This window comes from Engystomops pustulosus, chromosome 1, assembly GCF_040894005.1.
Source record: "Engystomops pustulosus chromosome 1, aEngPut4.maternal, whole genome shotgun sequence".
In the NCBI taxonomy this organism is placed as follows: Eukaryota; Metazoa; Chordata; class Amphibia; order Anura; family Leptodactylidae; genus Engystomops; species Engystomops pustulosus.
Genome location: NC_092411.1, coordinates 233,187,968 through 233,202,273, shown reverse-complemented (window position 1 = coordinate 233,202,273; position 14,306 = coordinate 233,187,968). Strand labels below are relative to the sequence as shown.

General features: G+C 38.4%; 1 protein-coding gene across 1 annotated transcript in view; it reads right to left on the bottom strand.

Annotated features, from left to right (window-relative positions):
* Positions 1 to 14,306, bottom strand: part of DCHS2 (dachsous cadherin-related 2) — a 200,599-nt gene that overhangs the window by 67,376 nt on the left and 118,917 nt on the right. The gene's annotated exons all lie outside the window — the stretch shown is intronic.

Sequence of the window (14,306 nt, the reverse complement as noted above, 5' to 3'; positions counted from 1 at the left end):
TGTCCTGTTGTAGGATGAAATGGGCTTCAATCAAGCAATGTCCACGAGGTATGGCATGACGTTTCAAAATGGAGTGATAGCCTTCCTTATTCAAAATCCCTTTGACATTGTACAAAATTCCCACTTCATCAGCACCAAAGCAACCCCAGGCCATCACATTACCTCCACCAGATGGCGTCATAAACAAATGTGATACTCCAGATTCTCAACCAGCTCAAAGTAAGATCAGTCTTATAGTTTCTCTAATCAGCCAACTGGTTTTTATCTGTGCTAACATACTTGAAAAAGGGTTTTCAAGGGTTTTCTAAGCATCCATTATCCTTCTTACACAATGTACCATTAAACCACTAGTGTGGTCGTTGTTGGAAATGGGCCTATATACACCTTTGTAAATGTTGCATTAAAAAAACAGATGTTGACAGCTATAATAGTCATTAACTACATTAACAATGTAAACAGTGTATTTATGACTCATTTAATGTTTGCTTCATTGAAAGAAAATGTGCATTTCTTTCAAAATAAGGAAATTTGTAAGTGATCCCAAACTTTTGAGCGGTAGTGTACATAAGGCAGTCTAAAAACTGGTGCATGAAGCCTGCTTAAAGATAAATCCCCTCCTTTTGTGCCCTCATGTTTGCCATCATAACTGTTGTCTAAGTATTACCCAGCTGACCATATATTGTTGACCTATATATAATATCACAAATATCACAAATGTTTCCTAAATAAAATATTTACAGTTAAAATGTTTCCTCTACTTTTAAGAACATATTTTAGGAAATCTAACTTAGGTCTAAAAATGGCACAACATGAATCTGAAGTATCAGGACAAGCCTGAAGATGACTAAGTAAGGTGCAGTAATTGTCCAATTAACCTTTTAGCTATCTCTCCTGTGGGCCTGGATCCAATATGTCGAGTCTTGCAAATGGAACTGTAAAATATGTTTCTAAAACAAGTGTAAATTCACTTAACGGTGATTTATAAGTCGTCTTCTGCCGGGTCAAATGAAATACAATTGCTACAAGATGCACTTACATCATTTACTTGAAAAATAAATGCAATGCTATAATAAAGTGACACCATAGCTTCTGAATAGAACATGTTGCCTGGGTGCTAAGGTTACTAAGTAGCCAGAATTCATTCAGACAAGAGGCAGATGGCCAAGTAGGGCGAGCAGTTTGTCACCCAAAATAACCTTAAAATCTAGGAGCCAAATTATATGAAAATCTTTAAATTGGAGATAAACAGAACAGGATTAGATATTTAACCTGCCATATACAGCAGATTTCTAATACTATTTTCAGCAGAATGTAACCTTTCTGAAGGTCAAAATAAATGAGCTTTTACAAATTAGCAAAAAAAAGAGAAAAAAAATAAGCTCAAATGTTGAATAAAGAACATCCTGATGAAATATCAAGCTTCCAACTGTAATAACACTTTGGGGGGCACAAACTGTCAAAAATAAAAAGAGGTAGAATAAGCAGCAAATAACACCATGTATTATTTTACCCAATGGGATTTATGTTTGTTGGATGAAGGTTTGTCCCTTGTTTTTTGAACCTTTTTGCACATTTTTATGCAAACCAAGGAGTTCACCACCTGCTGGGAAACCTAGTTTGCGTCTTATTTATCTTTATTTTGCCAAATCCCCACCAGGTGTAGGAAAGGCATTAGTGTAGGTAGCAAAAAAATTTGTGGCTTTTCAAAAAAGTCAAAAAGTCGCAATCACTGCAGACCTTGGGGACACATATGCAAGATGTATCAAAATGGCAAACACAAAATGATAAATCTGAGAATAAGAAAAGCTAGAAAGAAAGTGGTGCACCATACCTGACTAATGATAAAAGTCCCACATTTTGGAGGAGCTTTTTTGTCTGCAGTGGATTTGAAAGTTTTCGGTGAAAATTTTTGCACAAATGATACCAAAGTATTTTCCAGCAGGCGACTTGAGTGAATTTGCAGCCACATTTGCATAAGTAGCCTTAAAATTGTGAGACTAAACACTGACATATTTACAGTGATAAATTCCCCCTTAGGTTTTCTTACAGACTTTTGCTACTTTTTCAAAACAGTGTTGAAGTTTGATAGAAAAGTGAACTTGACGTAGGTCTGGACACTTGTTCCGAAAATGTACCAGCATACCAAAGTCAGTGTATTATTATGTCACAAACTAGGCCAGAAAATAGAAGGTGAAAAAATATACAACAGTTCTAAACTGATACCGAATTTATAAATCAGCTATTGGGAATTATTTAAATTTGTGGCCCACATCTATCAAAAACAGTGCAAATTGCACTAGGTGTAGTTTGCATGCATAGTGTGCAGAGGGCGCCAGATTCAGGAACTGTAGCGCATATTTTTCATGAATCTGGTGCCCCCTGCACTGCCCCGACAGAGGGCACCAACTTTTTTTGGTGCTCCTTTAACACAGGGCGTGCAACGCAATTCTGTCAGACACTGCATGATAACTGTGGTGAAAGGTGCGACTGTGCACAGGAACGCCCCTTTCAGTGCAGAATTTTAGCGTGGAGCATAGTGCAGCTGAGAAACAAATGTGTCGCAGACACTTAATAAATACATGTGCAAGTAGTCTGCATTAAAAAGTATGTGCAAAGTCAGAAAAAAAACTGGTGCTTTGGCTTTAATAATTTTTTAAAATAAAATTTTAGTTGTTATAAACTAGAACTATACAGTCTAAGGCCTCATGCAGATGAACATATGTGGTTGCATCACCCGATCAGTGAGGTGAGCACATGGTGTCCCATCGTAACGTGACCAAGCTGCTGCGCTATCAATAGATAGTAGCACTCATCATCCCTCCTTCCTCAAGCACAAGGCTGCATGTAGCAAGCCAGAGCCCCTAGAAATATCCAGGGGGTGCAGGAGGCAGGATTCACTTCATATGCTGGAGCACTATATGCCAGCACAAGATAAATTCCCCCAATGACTTTCAGTGGGAACCATGCAATGTTGGGTCTTGTCAGACTGCTTACTCCAAGCTTTCAAAGTGTATAAAAGAAATGGAAACTTATAGCCTAAAACTTATTTTGGATACAAATTGCCCTCATGTTTATAAGTTCTGAATATGATTGTTTGTTTTTTGTACAATGTTTAATTGTGTTATTTAAAGAAAGTATAAAATATGGGGCACATAAGGGAACATTCTTCTACCTTCAATTTTACAAGTAAATACATGTATAGGCTGAGATGTTCCAAAAGTCCTAAAATAGAAACGTTAAAAAAAAAATCTGCAATTTTACAAAGCAAACAAACATCTGTTTTATGTTTTAGCAAAAAAAAAGATGTATTGCATGTATAACTTTCTGTCACAGTAAAATATTAGAAGTAATAGGAATTCAGAATAGGGATAAAATGAACTGAACAAACATCTTGATCTTCTAATTAAAGCGTTTTTAGTAAGCAGCCGCAGCTCACTAGTTATTATTGCAATGTTGCTGTTTTTTCCTACCTGTGTTAATTAAGCGGTATAATTGTCATGCTTTTTAATCAGACGTGCACATGGATGCTGAAACTTTTTGCTAATTGACAATCAGCATTCCATAGATTATGTTAAGCACGGATGCAGAAAGTAGTGTTTTGATGTTCCTAAGTGCTATGTGTTGTTTGTGTTTTATTCCGTAATTCACCTTCCCAATCACTCCGCAATAAAAAGTTAATTTAGGCAGGTAAACAAGCCCGTTTTTTTTCCCTTCTAGACGTGACATGTAATATTTGTGACAATGAGAAAACAGTTGGGTGGTTTTCGAAGCAAATACATAAACATGCCCAGGGTCAGAAGCTTATTTGTACCTTTGATGAAATAATAGAAAACAGCATGTTTTTCAGCTTATTGAACTGAAACCAAAGTCATGTAGCTATCATCTAACGTCTTCACATGGTTCATATTAAATACATCATATTTTTGCCTAATGGAAAAACAAGCAGGATCAAGCACTCAAGTTTTGAGTTAAGTTTAGCTACAAAACATATCCACCACAAAGGTTTATATATAACTCAAATATTTAAACGTGTCATGCCGTGCCAAGCAATCCTGTTATAGGATGCCATTAACAAAAGTAACCAATGTGTTTGTTTCAAACTTTTTTAGGACCTCAAAGACAAGAACACAATGAACAAACCAACTGTTATTGAATGTTCTCGAGATAACCGAGCGAATAACACTGGAGATCATGGAGAGTGTGCAATACTGCATAAAAATTGCCGAAATGTGATAATTTCAAGGTCAGATATTTGGGTCTGTGAATCCTTAAAGAGTATAATAATCAATCTTTCGATTATTCAGAAATTAATTTAGTAGGTGATAATCTTAAACTTTCTGATTTAATTAAGTAATACAGATTCCCTGTGCCTGTATTCTTCTTTATTATATCTGTGTGATGATACTGCATCTGTGGACATCTGGACATGACGCCTTTCACTTCTACATTGTTGGCTTTCAATGTAAACAGTGGATGTCTTGTTTCCCTAAAATTTTCAGACTCTTAGGCCTTCATATATGCATATTTGATTTGAATGTAATAAAACCAGTCTTGAAGTCTGTATTCAGTTTTCAGTTCTTCATACTACATAATCCCATTATTTTCTAATTTCGGTTTCATCCAAAGAAAAACCCTTAGAACACCATACAACAAATTTATCCACCAGCCCCATTGACCATTTTCCAACTCCCCAAAGTTGTGTTATATCCCAATGTTCTTAAGTTTGAATCTCCTAGAGATGTTTACACAATAAAGATAATTTGAAACCCCCTTACATTACAATTTTACTCAGTTTTATTGCTGTTTTATTGCTATCACTCAGTGATGGTCAGTGTAAAATTCCAAAGTGTGAGTGGAGACTCTCAATACAGACACTTCATGATTCATCTGTGCTGATGTGCTTAGATTATCAGGGTACAGGTTTATCTATAATTTAGCTTCTGAACATTCACTAGTATCTGATACACCGAAAAAGAAAGATGAAATAGATCATAAATGATGAGATCCATGAGATGTATATAACATATACACTCACCGGCCACTTTATTAGGTACACCATGCTAGTAACGGGTTGGACCCCCTTTTGCCTTCAGAACTGCCTCAATTCTTCGTGGCATAAATTCAACAAGGTGCTGGAAGCATTCCTCAGAGATTTTGGTCCATATTGACATGATGGCATCACACAGTTGCCGCAGATTTGTCGGCTGCACATCCATGATGTGAATCTCCCGTTCCACCACATCCCAAAGATGCTCTATTGGATTGAGATCTGGTGACTGTGGAGGCCATTTGAGTACAGTGTACTCATTGTCATGTTCAGTCTGAGATGATTCCAGCTTTATGACATGGCGCATTATCCTGCTGAAAGTAGCCATCAGATGTTGGGTACATTGTGGTCATAAAGGGATGGACATGGTCAGCAACAATACTCAGGTAGGCTGTGGCGTTGCAATGATGCTCAATTGGTACCAAGGGGCCCAAAGAGTGCCAAGAAAATATTCCCCACACCATGACACCACCACCACTAGCCTGAACTGTTGATTTAAGGCAGGATGGATCCATGCTTTTATGTTGTTGATGCCAAATTCTGACCCTACCATCCGAATGTCGCAGCAGAAATCGAGACTCATCAGACCAGGCAACGTTTTTCCAATCTTCTACTGTCCAATTTCGATGAGCTTGTGCAAATTGTTTCCTGTTCTTAGCTGAAAGGAGTGGCACCCGGTGTGGTCTTCTTCTGCTGTAGCCAATCTGCCTCAAAGTTCGACGTACTGTGCATTCAGAGGTGCTCTTCTGCCTACCTTGGTTGTAACGGGTGGCGATTTGAGTCACTTTTGTCTTCATATCAGCTCAAACCAGTCTGCCCATCCTCCTCTGACCTCTGGTATCAACAGGGCATTTCCGCCCACAGAACTGCCGCTCATTGGATGTTTTTTCTTTTTCGGACCATTCTCTGTAAACCCTAGAGATGGTTGTGCGTGAAAATCCCAGTAGATCAGCAGTTTCTGGCACCAACAACCATGCCACGTTCAAAGGCACTCAAATCACCTTTCTTCCCCATACTGATGCTCGGTTTGAACTGCAGGAGATTGTCTTGACCATGTCTACATGCCTAAATGCACTGAGTTGCCGCCATGTGATTGGCTGATTAGAAATTAAGTGTTAACGAGCAGTTGGACAGGTGTACCTAATAAAGTGGCCGGTGAGTGTAGAAAAACAGTGGAATCAGCACTCACCAGTATTTCTCCTTCTCAATGCTGTTTTATTGGTGCATACTTACAAAGAACATTTCATAAGTGAAGTTGATCGCAAACAGGTCAGATGAAGAGCAGGGAGCGTGAAACAGCTGTCATGTGTTTGATGTGTTTTGTGAGTCTATGCACGTCCTCCCTCACCCCCTTACCTCGATCAACTTCACTTATGAAATGTTCTTTGTAAGTATGCACCAATAAAACAGCATTGAGAAGGAGAAATACTGGTGAGTGCCGATTCCACTGTTTTTCTATATGCATCATTGGGACCTATTCACATTAAGGGAACCAGAGCACCATTTTGCCTTCGATGTCAGATTTGATGTTTGAATTTGGATTACTTGACGCAAATATGATGATAGAGTAGTGCCACCCAACCTAATATCCCTCAGTGTCTCGCAGATGTATATAACACACAATTACACACTTCAGCTCCGGTACATCCTAGCTATAACAAACACTGTCAGCTCTGCTACATCTGAGCTATATCAAACACTGAGTTCTGCTACATCTGATCTATAACAAACACTGTCAGTTCTGTTACATCTGAGGTATAAAAAACACAGAGTTCCCCTCCTGGATAAGGACCTTATCTTTCCTGTAGCTTGTAGAGTAAACTCTGCACACTGCTGCTTGCCGGCAGGAAGTGCCTGTGTATGAGCTGGTCTTCTAATGAAGGGGGAAGGGGCTGGAGGCAGAGAGAAGCTATTCATGAGAAGAATCTTCCCTGCCCAACCATGATTATTTTGTTATCCTGAGTATATTTAAGCATCTTATCTTTGTGGGAATACCCCTTTAACCCTATTCCAAACACTCTAAAACAATTCACAAGTGGGAAATTTACTTTTAACATCACCCTTACTTAGCATCTGTGATTCCAGTACACCCAATTTTGTATAATTGTGTACTATATGTGGAAGCAGTTTTAAATCACATTTTGCAATATTCAACATTTTTTCAAGTGAACAATAGTCTGGTTTCCAGTGTGTTAGAATATTTGTAAAATTTTTATCAATATTCCTGGTTTATTTAGATAATTGACTACTCTAAGAATTCTGCAATAAAATAAACATACACAATTTCTATATTCAAATAAATGTAATACAAAATACTGAAAATTGAAACTTACAGTAGACTAGACAATGTAAATATAGATTTTTCACAATGATTGCTTGTGGTTGGTGCAGGCAGTCCCCAGAACATGAGAGGTTCTGTAGGTTTGTAAATTTAACTTGGATTTTGAACATTTTGGATTGACAAGGGAACGGGGATGAACAATAAAACTTTGTTGCAGACACCATACAGTTGATCACTGCACCCTGGAGTATAGGACACCAGAGATTACAGAGGGCACATCGGTCTCTCCTCAACTAGGAGTCAACTGTAAGTTTGGGTGTTCTTACATGGGCCACTTGTACATTAAGTGCTAAGCCATGACCACTTTCCAGGAAGCCATCCTATCTGTCTGGACACTGCAGACCCTTTTAAAATAAGGCAGAAAAATGTCTAAATCATATTATAAAGTAGTGCACAACATATAGGTCACATATTTTTGGCGAGCACAAATAAAGATGGCATTGTGAAACATTTAGAGTAATACATTTCTGGCTTCTCTGTAATTAACCCCTTAATGCATTATGACATAATGTACATCAAAATGCAATTAAGGATGTATGTAGATGGTTCATGAGCTTGCACCGAACGTGGCAGGTAAATGCCAGCTGTGCATGGGCGCCATCTTGGTTGGGTCAGGTAGTCGTTCTCCCTGACTTCTTTGGGGAGCTACGATCCATTCCCTTGACAGCCTGGAGGCTGTATGAGTCTCTAGGACCTGTGATTCGGCAGCATCTATGACATTATAAACATGTTAGGTACTGCTGCATCCCAAAAGTCCCGAACTTTCAAAATATAAAAACAGTTATTCCTGGCAGTGAACATCTTACAAAGCTCAAACTACGCTTCAAGTACACTGAAGTATAAAAAAGTTATTGGTGTCAGAATAGGGCAAAATGCTGAAAAATTTTTTTTGTTCTCTTATATGTAAAATACCTCCATGTATAAAGATTGAAATTGTGACCTACAAAACAATTGTGGACAGCACTAAAACCAAATCCAAGTAAACACACTGAACACAAATTGATGCAGTGAATATTAGGTAACGTTAGACACCTGCAATACTAGAGGAGGCGCACCCCTTTGTGGAGGTTAATTATGTTAAAGTCATAAAATCTCCATATATAAATATCCATGTGTTTCATGTCAGAAGGCAATGATTAAAACAAGATCATCTACATGTAACTGGAATTTAATTGAAACTTAATAGGTTTCCCATAACAATCATATTTCCTAGTAGACATCCATCCTGGTGGTGTATCCTGTTTATTCTATCAATTGCACTATTTACCTTTCCCATGATGTAACGTTTCTGCACAAACCATCAGACCATCACATAAAATTATCATGCTCTTCCATTCCCACGAATATACCTAAGCTATTGCATTTGCTATCACATGTTGGGGAGAAGTTCATTGAAATACTTTGTCTTAAGTAAAACAAGTGCCTCTTAATATTTTTATACAGTAACAAGGGAATAAAGTGGTATCTTGTTTCCACAATTCATTTTAAGTACATGTTTAACCTTTCCTTAAATCATAAATTATGTATTACCTTGATAAATTACTGTGGTCTGCGAAAATAGAAATAACAGAAACCATTACGTATATGTCACAGGTAGTAACACTGGATAGTGATACGAAGGAGAGGTCACCGTTTACACTGGATATTCTCACAGCTGCTAAAAGCTCACTCTGAAGACTTTCTCTTGGTTAAATCAGGTACAAAAACTTCTAACAAAATCCAGGACGTAGCAGGCAAAAATAGTACAATGAGATAAAAACTCCCAACAAGCCAACCCAACACTGCGTATAGCTATATGTCAGCTTTCCAGACATACCTTCCAGTATCACAGTGATCAGTGATTTTAGAGAATATACTGTTATAAAACTTCCACAAATTAGCTTCTCAAAGCAGCAAGGACAAGGTCATACCAGCTGGTCAACCTGTTTTCTTCTTTTGATGCCGCCCAAAACAAATCAGAATCCAATACAGAGCGTAGATATAAAAACAAGAAACCCTGTACACCAGTAGACATGATGCTGTCCCTGGCCCACCTAGGAAGTAATTTGCATAGAGAAGAAAATGTAATTTTACAGTGACAGATAATTTGAAAACAATAAATACTGTATTTGTCTAGAAAGCTTCTAAAGTGTCCTAGGCAGTGCTCTTTTATACTTGTTGGTGAGTTAGAAGGTGGACGTTCCCCTTAACAGAAACATCACACCAGAAGATCATCACATGCAGATCACCTCACAGAAGAACGTGTACCATAGTCACATTTAGAAGTGTTGTAGTACTCTATTGAAAAGGGTTGTGGTGGAGTGACTTAACAAAGTAAAATCTTCTTTACTCTTCCGAGGATGTCAGTTCTCTCTGTCCTCCATGTGTTCTGATCCCCACAGAACAATAGTGATGATATCAAGTACTGTACATTCACGTCAGCGGTCAAGTCTTCAGCCAGTGCAGATATCACATTCACAATGTACGTATCAGCTGTTAAAGTCCAATGGATTTGAAATCACTGGAGATAATCCTCTGGAACCAAAATCTAAGTGGACATCTTGTGGGCATATACAGGTGCTGTTAGCACACCGTGTCTCACTGCACCGTGACCTTGACATGTACTATATTTTGCTGTACTACAGGACCGTCTGCTAGTCTTTCTATGATGATATGAGGTATGAGGAGCCCACACCCCACCTCTCTTCTGCACCGGCTTTATGCTCGTCCGGTCGAGCATCCGTTCATGTGCATGAGGCCTGATTTATACTGTGTATGTAGTTATATATGTGAGTAGCATACAGAGAATTGGGGCTGTGTTGATGTACTTAGATATTTAGAAAAGCTGTAGGCTTTCAGAATCATACTATGTTTTTTTCATCCGTAGCTATAAAAACCCTCACATCTGGCTTGTCACACCAGTTTACTCTCAGCTCCTTCAGTCTTTGTTGTGCTGCCATTTTGTATTCTTCACATTTTTTTTATATGTTCAAACACGTTAGCCAGCACAATGGCAATGTGTCTTCCTTCCTAGTTGTGCATATTTGTAGAAACTGTACTACGAGTCATGCAACACAACAATTTATCACTTGTAATTAGCATTTTCTTCCCTTTTGAACCTCAATATGAAAGTAATTAAAGCTGAAAATAAACCGTGTGTTTTAGATCACAAAAGTAATAAAATTAAACGTCAGTATTTCATTAAAAGTTACTGGTTAAAAATGGCACCATGTAAATCCAAAAAGTATTTATAGCTGGGTACACAGTGCATTCTAGAAAAAAGTCCACTAAATATTATTGTGCTAGTTATACATAGGCCATAATGGGTAAATTTCAAGAAACATGCATGAAATCATGAGAATCAAATGGGTTCCCACATTCTTCATGGGACCTATTTGTAGCTTAGTTCTTTAGGGAATGAGCTCCTCATTCTACAGAAGTGTAGAGACGGCAGCTCTCATTCTAACAGCTGATTGGTGGGGGTACAAGATGTTTAACCCCCCTCCCCCCCCCACCCAGCAATTGATATTGATCACTTATGCTAGGGATTCTAATGATTTAAAAAAAAACGTGTAGAGCCCCTTTAATAAAAGAAATCTAGAACCGAAGTGACTTGCGTAGGTTTTTAACCCACTGCATGTTGAATAATGTTGCAGACACTGTGATTCATGGATTTTGCAATGCAAAGAATAAAAGCTGTTAGAGATTTAAGGAAATGCCATGGGTCACTGGCAGCATAAACCACCCAAATCCTGCGTTCTCCATCAAAATTTATGCAGTATTTTTATTGTGTGTGTGGAACTAAAAATAGAAATGTAGTTGTAGGCCCCAAGAATATGCAACTTCTCACAAAAAAGAAAAATCACATTTCTTCTTTTATAAACACTAATATAAAGGGGCTTTTCCACGAAACAAGTTAAGCCCTTGCTGCTCGGCAATCTCCATTCAGAGATAAATGGAGCTGAACTGACCATCTGCTCCGCTCATCTCGGGGAGCAACCAGGGGTCCGACAAAGGTACCTCTGACACCATCAGCCCCCCCGTTCTCATGATCTGTATGGGTTTCATCACTGAGATCACCACCAATCAGCAAGTTAGGCCCTATCCTGTGGATAGGGCCTGACTTATTTAGTGGGAAAACCCTTTTAAGATATTTTCCTATAATATTTATTGCCAATATAATGCTAAGAAACATAATCAAATAGCTGCACTGGGATAAACAAAGAGTAAAAGAAAATGAGAGATCACAAAGTTTTAAGATACAAATAACATCTGGTTTGGGGATCACGAGTACTGAATCCCAAATATTATTTTGCCAAAAAGTGAAAAATTCCCCTTATTACACATGGTAAATGTACATATTCTTACATGACTGATATTATCAAGTAGAAGTTTTAGCAAATTTAATGGGTTGTAATTGCTGTTTGAATGCAAAATACTTTATTTCCTTTTCTGTTCCCCAACAGATCCGATGATGCTGCTCCGGCAATTACGGTATGTTGTGTCAAATTATTGCTGGACCATTGTCACCACTACATTTAAGTTTCAGTTGACACACATAATAAATGTGGCCCAATTAAGCTGCCAATTACACTGGGTTAGTCTGTACTAACAGGATATGTCTAAAGCAGTTGACTGGTTGGTTTATCAGTAGAGTACAAGAAGTCGATAACATTTTCACAGGCAGCCAATACACTACATATAGAAAAGTCTTATTCTGGCTCTGACCTGAGTGTATAAAAGGCAATTGGGGGGTGGGGTGCAACCTCTAATAACCAATGTGATGAATAGGTCATTAGTAGAGATGATCAAAACTCTCAAAATTCAATTCCTATCAATTTGCCAAATTCGCCATTAAATCCTATTCTACTTTCTGGAGTCCTTCGCAGCATGGATTGTAGTTCTGTCCTGGTTGCGGCAGAATTTCTGAGAAGACCAGGAGTTTCTTAAAAAGTTGCCCTCCTGGACCCTAACTTGACCAGTTCAAAAACACTACTGTTCACACATTTAGGCATGAATGTGCATATATCCAACTTTCAAAAGAAATCCTACCAAAGGCAAAACTTGACACAATAACAAAGGGTCCTAAACAGAAGTTTAGTACAGTGATTCTACCTTATATGAATATCAAGGGAATTTTAAATAACGCTGAACAAGCCTACACCTAAATACATACATATGTCTGCTTAGTAACAGACTAGTAAGGAACGTTCTCTGTTTGTCTCCATCTCCTTCACAGCCTGTGAAAACCTTTGCATGCTTTTGCAGAAATCCAGGTGCAGTGGCACAGATGTCGACTGAAGGCATTTCCAAGTCTGCTAATGCCTATTGCACTTTGATTGTTTTCCTTGTCTTTGTTTGCTTGTTTTCCTTTGCCTCATTGTGACTTTCCTCATATTTTCATAATAACTATTTATAATTGTATACAAGTAATTCAATTTTTCATATTATTTAATATGTTCCCTAATGCTCAGTAGGGGAACATTCAACAGTTGAAGAAAAGCTTAGAAACAGTGAAAAACAAATCTACATTTTTCCAGAGACAAGTTCCAGTTCCCGAAATTCCAGAACCAGTGGAAACGAGTTGACATGTGCAGACATATACTATAAGTCTCATATAACAGATGATAAAGTATACATCACGCATCTCGCATATCTGCAGTAATACATATCATGTTGTAAAAATGTGTTGTAGATTTTCCTATCCACATCTGTGAACAATGCTGCAGATCTCATTGCTGCTGCTTGCGTTTCAAAGTTTATTCACGTAGCTAAGAAATTATCATGGCAGACGATCGTAACTCTAGAAATTTTATTCCGCTCACACAACTGCAGCAATCTGGCCGTTAGCAGACCTTCCGAAAGAGCCGGGAGGCACCACATTGACTTCAGAGCACTCCAACTACAGAAACGAAAACAGGCGCCTAAATCAACTATGCATGCCATTAACTTCACAAGAACAGCATGAGATAGCATACAGCAGATACATTTTAGGGAGGGTGTAATTCATCTTCTCTATTGTTGCCTCCACAATAAAATCCTTTTACTTTTAAAATGATCTATCACAATGTGCTACATGTTCTGCACTGTGCGAAGCAGACGGTACCCACTCTGGTGTAACAGCTTATACCTCTTCATATTTTGGATATTTATCATATGCCAGTAAGTGATGATGGCGGGAAGGGAGCAGTTAAAAAGCAAAGCAAAATGGCTTAGAAAATTGTGCCCTGTCCAGTGCCATTTCTTGCCACTCCCTTATAGACAGCATATTACTAAATGATGCAACCACTGTAGAATTGTGGGGTTTCTTCTTCTTTTCTTTTGATGATTTTTCACGATCACTGTCTAGGCTCGGACTTGTGGGCCATCATGCCCTGCATGAGTTGTGCAGAACCCTCACAGCACATCATATAGATACACTATCCTTCAGTATACTGCATTTCAATAGCACTATAATAATATGGGTAGATTATCCAGAAAAATCTATAGTTTAGTTTTAGATGTAGATACATTGGATGAATGAGATGACATATAACTTAATGTATAGCCATCCAATATCCTTCTTTCCTGGGTCTTCGCAATCAGAGCCCATTCACGTTGAAGCATCTTTCTACTACCTGAGGCTTGCTACTCTATGGGCTTGTGATCTCATATTCCTGGCATTCCTGACAGAGCTAAGAGGGCCTAAATTAAACACAAGTCCTATCAGCAGGTTACTTACAGGACTCTTAGGACTATAGCGCCTATTGCCCATGAGCGGATTTGATGCGATCAACTCACATCAAACTCATTGTTTGCCTGCTGGAACATCTAGCTCCAATGCTCAGCAACTGGAACTGAACTCGGCATGTCAGTTCAATTCCGGTTACCGAGGGTTTGGCCCGGTAAAACACAAAGTGCCAAGGCAAAGGCTATGGGTCCTGTGTTATGTGTTAACAA